Below are 8,727 nucleotides of genomic sequence, written 5' to 3' on the forward strand. Positions count from 1 at the left end.
TGAAGTTAGGACCCCGGGAAAGCCTGGAAGTCTCACGTCTTAGGTTCTAGACACTTCCTGATAGATAGAGGCCTAAAACACACTCTATGTTGATGCCTTTCCTTCCTCGAAGGAACATAGCTTTCCCAGCATTCTGTATGATAAGAGTCACACACTGCTTGAAAACACTTGCTTGCAGATCATTTTTCAGTAACAATTTCCCCTGATAGTGTGACAGTAGGGAAGGCTCCCACACTCACCCAGAAAGGCAAAGCAACATCCAAGCATCTGTTCCATCACGTTTTCTCTGTAGGACTGATCCACTGAGCCTAGGTCTGCTTGGAAAATTTTTGGATACTGCAGGGACACATCCTGAGTGTGAACCTGTATACTGGACCTTGGTGGCAAAATTCACATTTTTCTTTTAGTTGAGCCTAAAACTGTGTGGCCCAGCAACTGCTTGAAAATTCATCCAATTGCTGTTTTCTTACCTCTGACAGTGATGGGTTTGGTCCACACTTGGAGATTTCTAAAGCAAGCAATCGGCTAGCTACTGGCCGATTTGCAGTGTAATGTCACCTCATCTACGTAAGAACAGTATGGCACCCAGCACTCTCATACACACTCTTGCAGCCTGTTTCCTCATGGGCAGTCCCGGTATGACCTAGGATTGTGTCTGCAAGGCTCAGAAAGAGCACGGAAACACACCGCCCTGACTCTGGGTGTTAGGTCCTCTCGGAAAGCTTGGAGGTCTCACGTCTTAGAATCTAGGCAGTTTCTGATGGATAGGGGCCTGGAAACACACTCTCTGTTGATGCCTTTCCTTCCTCGTAGGAACATAGCATTCCCAGCATTCTGTGTGCTGAGTGTCACACACTTCTTGAAAATGCTTGCTTGGATGTCATTTTTCATTGGGAATTTCTCCTGATGGTGTGTCCATAGGGAAGACCCCCAATTCACAGGGAAAGGCAAACCAACATCCAAACGTCTGTTCCGTCATGGATTCTATGTAGAAGCAATAAACTGAACCTAGGTTTGTCAGGAAAGTTTGTGGATATGATGGAGACACAACCTGAGTTCACTGAACTCAGTGAACGTTTGAATCCACTGAATTCAAACGTCTGTGCCATCACCTTTTGTCTATAGGAATGATCCACTGAGCCAAGGTCTGTCTGGAAAATTCATGGATGCTGAGGGGACAGATCCTGAGTGTCAACCTGTATACCAGACTTTGGTGGCAAAATTCACGTTTTTCTCTCGGTTGGCCCTAAAACAGTGCGGCCTAGCAACTGCTTGAAAATCCATCTAGTTGCTGTTTTCTTACTTCTGATGGTGATAGCTTTGGCCCACCCTTTGGGATTTCTGAAGCAAGAGGTGCCTCGCCACTCATAGCCACTGGCCCATTTCCTGTGGGATGTCACCTCATCTAGGTAAGCACAATATGGCACTCAGCACTGTCGAACACACTCCTGCAGCCTGTTTCCTCATGGGCACTCCTGGTAGGATGTAGCAATGTGTTTACAAGGCTCTGAAAGTCCAGGGAAATGTATTGCCCCGACTCTGGAAGTTAGGTCCTCTGGGCAAGCGGACCTGGTCTCACGTCTTAAGTTCTAGACAGTTCCTCTGGTCTCACGTCTTAAGTTCTAGACAGTTCCTGTTAGATAGAGGCCTGAAAACACACTCGTTGTTGGTGCCTTTCCTTCCTTGAAGGAACATAGCTTTCCCATCATACTGTGTGCTGACAATCACACACTACTTGAAAATTCTTGCTTGGATGTCATTTTTCATTAGGAAATTCCCCTGATGGTGTGACCATAGGGAAGACCCCCATACTCATAGGGAAAGGCAAACCAACATCCAAACGTCTGTTCCATCATGGATTCTCTGTAGAAGCAATAGACTGAACCTAGGTTTGTCTGGAAAGTTCGTGGATATGATGGAGACACCTCCTGAGTCTGAACCTGGATACCGTACCTTCATGGCAAAATTCACATTTTTCTCTCAGTTCAGTCCAGTTCAGTCCCTCAGTCATGTCTGACTCTTTGTGACCCCATGGACTGAAGCATGCTACAACTCTCTGTCCATCACCAGCTCCCAGAGTTTACTCTAACTCATGTCCATTGAGTCTGTGGTGCCATCCAACCATCTCATCCTCTGTGGTTCCACTCTCCTCCTGCCTTCAATCTTTCCCAGCATCAGGGTCTTTTCAAATGAGTCAGCTCTTCTCATGAGGTGCCCAAAGTATTGGAGTTTCAGCTTCAGCAACAGTCCTTCCAATGAATATTTAGGACTGATTTCCTGGGCTTCCCTGGTAGCTCAGATGGTAAAGCGTCTGCCTACAATGCAGGAGATCCAGGTTTGATCCTTGAGTTGAGAAGATCCCCTGGAGAAGGAAATGGCAACCCACTCCAGTATTCTTGCCTGGAGAATTCCATGGACCGAGGAGCCTGGTGGGCTACAGTCCATGGGGTCACAAAGAGTTGGACACGACTGCGCAAATTCACTTCACTTCACTTCACTTCACTTCACTTCACTTCCTTTACGATTGACTGGTTGGATCTCCTTGCAGTCCAAGGGACTCTCAAGAGTTTTTTCCAACACCATAGTTCAAAAGCATCAATTCTTCGGTCCTCAGCTTTCTTTATAGTCCAACTCTCACATCCATACATGACTACTGGAAAAATCATAGCTTTGACTAGACAAACCTTTGTTGGCAAAGTAATGTCTCTGCTTTTAAATGTGCTGTCTAGGATGGTCATAACTTTTCTTCCAAGGAGCAAGCATCTTTTAATTTCATGGCTGCAGTCACCATCTGCAGTGATTTTGGAGCCCCTAAAAATAAAGTCTATCACTGTTTCCACTGTTTCCCCTTCTCTTTGCCATGAAGTGATGGGACCAGATGCCATGATCTTAGTTTTCTGAATGTTGAGCTTTAAGCCAACTTTTTCACTTTCCTCTTTCACTTTCATCAAGAGGCTCTTTAGTTCTTCACTTTCTGCCATAAGAGTGGTGTCATCTGCATATCTCAGGATATTGTTATTTCTCCTGGCAATCTTGATTCCAGCTTGTGCTTCATCCAGCCCAGCATTTTTCATGATGTACTTGCATATAAGTTAAATAATCAGGATGACAATATGCAGCTTTGATGTACTCCTTTCCCAATTTGGAACCAGTCTGTTGTTCTATGTCCAATTCTAACTGTTGCTTCATGACCTGCATACAGGTTTCTCAAGAGACAGGTCAGGTGGTCTGCTATTCCCATCTCTTTCAGAATTTTCCACAGTTTGTTGTGATCCACACAGTCAAAGGTTTTGGCATAGTCAATAAAGCAGAAATAGATGTTTTTCTGGAACTCTCTTGCTTTTTTGATGATCCAACGAATGTTGGCAATTAGATCTCTGGTTCCTCTGCCTTTTCTAAATCCAGCTTGAACATCTGGAATTTCATGGTTCACATTCTACTGATGCCTGGCTTGGAGAATTTTAAGCATTACTTTACTAGCATGTGAGATGAGTGCAATTTTGCGGTAGTTTGAGCAGTCTTTGGCATTGCCTTTCTTTGAGATTGGGATGAAAACTGACCTTTTCCAGTCCTGTGGCCACTGCTGAGTTTTCCAAGTTTGCTGTCATATTGAGTGCAGCACTTTCACAGCATCATATTTCAGAATTTGAAATATGGAGTTCCATATTTCAACTGGAGTTCCATCACCTCTACTAGCTTTGTTCGTAGTGATGTTTCCTAAGGCCCGCTTGACTTCACATTCCAGGATGTCTGGTTCTAGGTGAGTGATCACACCATTGTGATTATCTGGGTTGTGAAGATCTTTTTTGTGTAGTTCTTCTGCTTATGCTTACCACCTCTTCTTAATATCTTCTGCTTCTGTTAGGTCCACACCATTTCTGTCCTTTATTGTGCCCATCTTTGCATGAAATGTTCCCTTGGTCTACTGGAGAAGGGAATAGCAAACCACTTCAGTATTCTTGCCTTGAGAACCCCATGAACAGTATGAAAAGGAAAAAAGATAGGACACTGAAAGATGAACTCCCTAGGTTGGTAGACGCCTAATATGCTACTGAAGATCAATGAAGAAATAACTCCAGAAAGAATGAAGAGACAAAGCCAAAGCAAAAACAACACCCAGTTGTGAATGTGACTGGTGACAGAAGCAAAGTCCGATGCTGTAAAGAGCAATATTACCTAGGAACCTGGAATGGTAGGTCCATGAATCAAGGCAAATTGGAAGTGGTCAAACAGGAAATGGCAAGATTGAACATCAACATTTTAGGAATCAGGGAATAAAATGGACTGGAATGGGTGAATTTAACTCAGATGACCATTATATCTACTACGGTGGGCAAGAATCCCTTAGAAGAAATGGAGGAGCCATCATAGTCAACAAAGGGGTCCAAAATTCAGTACTTGGATGCAATCTCAAAAATGACAGAATGAACTCTTTTCATTTCCAAGGCAAACCATTCAGTATCACAGTAATCCAGGTGTGTACCCTGACCAATAATGCCAAAGAACCTGAAGTTGAATGGTTCTATGAAGACCTACAAGACCTTCTAGAATTAACACCCAAAAAAGATGTCCTTTTCATTATAGGGGACAGGAATGCAAAAGAAGGAAGCCAAGAAACCTCTGGAGTAACAGGCAAATTTGACCTTGGAGTACAGAATGAAGCAGCACAAAGACTAATAGAGTTTTGTCAAGAAAACGCACTGGTCATAGCAAACACCCTCTTCCAACAACACAAGAGAAGACTACACGTGGACATCACCAGATGGTCAATACCAAAATCAGACTGATTATATTCATTGCAGCCAAAGATGGAGAAGCTCTACACAGTCAGCTAAAACAAGACCAAGAGCTGACTGTGGCTCAGATCATGAACTCTTTATGGCCAAATTCAGACTTAAATTGAAGAAAGTAGGGAAAACCACTAGACCGTTCAGGTATGACCTAAATCAAATCCCTTACAGTGAAAGTGACAAATAGATTCAAGGGATTAGATCTGAGAGAGTGCCTGAAGAACTATGGACGGAGGTTTGTGACATTGTACAGGAGACAGGGGTCAAGACCATCCCCAAGAGAAATAAATGCAAAAATACAAAATGACTGTCTGAGGACTTACAAATAGCTGTGAAAAGAAGAGCAGTGAAAAGCAAAGGAGAAAAGGAAAGATATACCCATTTTTCTCTCATTTGGCTCTAAAATGGTGTGGCCTAACAACTGCTTGAAAATCCATCCAATTGCTTTTTTCTTACCTCTGACACGGATAGCTTTGGTTCATCCTTTGGGATTTCTGAAGCAAGCAGGCAGATCGCCACTTCTAGCCACTGACCCATTTCCAGTGGCATGTTACCTTATCTAGGTATGCACAGAATGGCACCCAGTACTCTCAGACACATTCCTGCAGCCTGTTTGCACATGGGCAGTCCTGGGATGACCTAGGAATGTGTTTACAAGGCATGAAAAGTGCAAGGAAAGACACTGCCCTGACCTGAACTTCGGTTCTCTGGGGAGGCTGATCTCTCTTCTTAGAATCAAGACAGTTCCTGATAGATAGAGACCTAAAAACACACTCTCTGTTGATGTCTTTCCTCTCTCGAAGGAACAGTACTTTCCCAGTATTCTGTGTGCTGAGAGTCACACACTGCTTGAAACGCTTGCTTGCAGGTCATTTTTCAGTAGCAACTTCCCATGATGTTGTGACAGTGGGGATGTCCCCCACACTCACAGGGAAAGGCAATCCAACATCCAAATATCTGTTCCATCACGTTTTCTCTGTAGGAGCAACCAGTGAGCCTAGGTCTTTCTGGATTATGGGTGGATACAGCGGGGACATCTCCTGAATCTGACAGTGGATATTGGACCTTGGTGGGAAAATTCACACTTTTCTCTCGGTTGGCCCTAAAAGGGTGCTTCCTAGCCAGTGCTTAAAAATCCATCCAACTGCTGTTTTCTTACTTTTGAGAGTGATACCTTCAGTCCACCCTTTTGGATTTCTCAAGCAAGCAGGCATTTCTCCACTCCTACCGATGACCCATTTTCAGTGGAATGTCACTTCATCTATGTAAGGATAGTATGGCACCCAGCACTCTCAGACACACTCCTGCAGCCTGTTTCCTCATGAGGAGTGTCAGAATGACTGAGGAATGTGTTTGAAAGGCTTGGAAAGTGCAGGTAAACACATTGCCCTGACTCTTGAAGTTAGGTCCTATGGGCAAGCCTGGAGGTCTCATGTCTTAGAATCTAGACAGTTCCTGACAGACAGAGGCCTGAAAACACACCCTCTGTTGATGACTTTTGTTCCTTGATAGAACATAGCTTTCCCAACATTCTGTGTGCTGAGAGTCACAAACTGCTTGAAAACACTTGCTCAGGACATGGAGGAGCAGAGGCGTTCTGTGGGCTGGGCTGAGAGCCTCCTCCCTGAGAGAGCATCATCTCGACCCCCGGGTCCGGGAGGGACCGAGCCAGGGGCACTGTCTGCTAGCTGCTTTTCCTGCTTTCTCTCTCCTGGGAGGCGAGTCCTTGAGCCCGAGATGGCAGCCACCCTGTTCATGGCTGTGTCCCAGGCACTTGTGACATTTGAAGATATGGCATGTACCTCAGCCGGGGAAGAATGGAGACCTCTGGACCCTACACAAAGGGACCTTTACAGGGATGTTATGCAGGAGAATTATGGAAATGTTGTCTCATTAGATTTTGAAATTAGGAGTGAAAACGAGGTGAATCCAAAGCAAGAGATTAGTGAAGATGTAGAATTTGAGACTGAATCTGAAAGACCTGTTGGTAATACTGAGGAAACTCCTGAAAGTGAAGAGGCCTTTGACAACAGGGATAGATCAGAAAGACAATGGGGAGATTTAACAGCAGAAGAGTGGGTAAGCTATCCTCTCCAAGTCACAGATCTGCTTGTCCACAAAGAAGTCCACACAAGCATCCGATATCATATATGTTCTCATTGTGGAAAGGCCTTTAGTCAGATCTCAGACCTTAATCGGTATCAGAAAACCCACACGGGTGACAGACCCTATAAGTGTTATGAATGTGGGAAGGGCTTCAGTCGGAGTTCCCACCTTATTTAACATCAATGAATACATACTGGGGAGAGACCCTATGACTGTAATGAATGTGGGAAAAGTTTTGGAAGAAGCTCTCACCTCATTCAGCATCAGACAATCCACACTGGAGAAAAGCCCCATGAATGTAATGAGTGTGGGAAGAGTTTCTGCCAGCTGTCTCACCTCATCCAGCACCAAAGGACCCACAGTGGGGAAAAACCCTACGAGTGTGAGGAGTGTGGGAAAATCTTCAGCCAGAGCTCTCACCTAGCTCAGCACCAGAGGACCCACACAGGTGAGAAGCCTTATGAATATAATGAATGCGGGCGAGGCTTCAGTGAGAGATCTGATCTCATCAAACACTATCACATCCACACGGAGAAGAGACCCTACAAATGTGATGAGTGTGGGAAGAATTTCAGTCAGAACTCTGACCTCGTGCGCCATCGCAGAGCCCACAAGGGGGAAAACCGTACCACTGTAACGAATGTGGGGAGAATTTCAGCCGCATCTCACACTTGGTTCAGCACCAGAGAACCCACACTGGGGAAAAGTCATATGAATGTAATGCCTGTGGGAAAAGTTTCAGCCAGAGCTCTCACCTCATCACACACCAGAAAATTCACACTGGAGAGAAGCCCTACGAGTGCAACGAGTGTTGGCAAAGCTTTGGTGAAAGGTCAGACCAGATTAAACACCAGAGAACCCACACAGGAGAGAAACCCTATGAGTGTGTGCAGTGTGGAAGAGGATTCACCCAGAGCTCCAACCTCATCACACATCAAAGAGTTCATACGGGAGAAAAGCCTTATGAATGTACAGAATGTGAGAAGAGTTTCAGCCAGAGCTCAGCTCTTATTAAACATAAGACAGTGCACATTGACTAAGTCCTGTAATTATGACTGGGAAATGATTCATTTGAAGGTACAATTGTATTTGATATCAAAGAGCTCTCTCAAGACTGAAGCTTCTCTTACTGTACTGAATTTCTTTGTTGTGGGTCACCATTTAAAACATCACAGGAAGACAAGCCACTTGAAATTCTGACCCATGGCTTTGGGAATATTATTCCCTCTTCCAAAATAGTGATTTGTATTCACCCAATACTAACGATTTATTTCATCAAAATCAGCCTCACAAATAACTGGAAATCTGAAGACCAGGTGATAAATGCTGGTAAATGCTCAGGCCTGGAAATGGAATAAATCTTTCAAAGTAATTTCTCCCATCCTTGACCCAAAGAGCTATACTAGGAGAAATGTTGATCTGTGATAGGGTGGTCACAGCTGCTTTGGAACAAAATCACCAGAGACTTTGCCTGAATTGCCACACCTATTCACTCACCATAGTAGCTGGGCACACACATCTTCCCTTCAAAGGGCTTTCTCCTTGAGTTGCTCATGCATGTGTATCTTTCTATCTTCCTGAGAGCAGGATTCTGCACGGTGAAGGCAATGATCATCACTTTTCTCCTCATTGTTTCTAATTAACTTTTATTTAAAGCTTTCCTCTTTGTGAAAGCTAACTGAAGATTCAGATTGAAAGGAAAAATGAGACACAGATTTGGGGACCAATGACTTATTGACAGTGGTGATTTTAGCAAGAGATGCCCACTGTTGTTATTGCCATTGATCAGAATTTATGAATTTTCTTTGGGGAATCACTGTAGGGAATATTG

The 8,727-nt window shown here is 44.3% G+C and overlaps 1 pseudogene; it reads left to right on the plus strand.

Moving 5' to 3' along the window:
- Positions 1–6,527: 6,527 nt before the first annotated feature.
- On the plus strand, positions 6,528–7,936 carry LOC145534921 (uncharacterized; annotated as a pseudogene).
- Positions 7,937–8,727: the final 791 nt, after the last annotated feature.

This window comes from Giraffa tippelskirchi, chromosome 14, assembly GCF_054371585.1.
Source record: "Giraffa tippelskirchi isolate mGirTip1 chromosome 14, T2T-mGirTip1v1.2.pri, whole genome shotgun sequence".
NCBI classification, from domain to species: domain Eukaryota; kingdom Metazoa; phylum Chordata; class Mammalia; order Artiodactyla; family Giraffidae; genus Giraffa; species Giraffa tippelskirchi.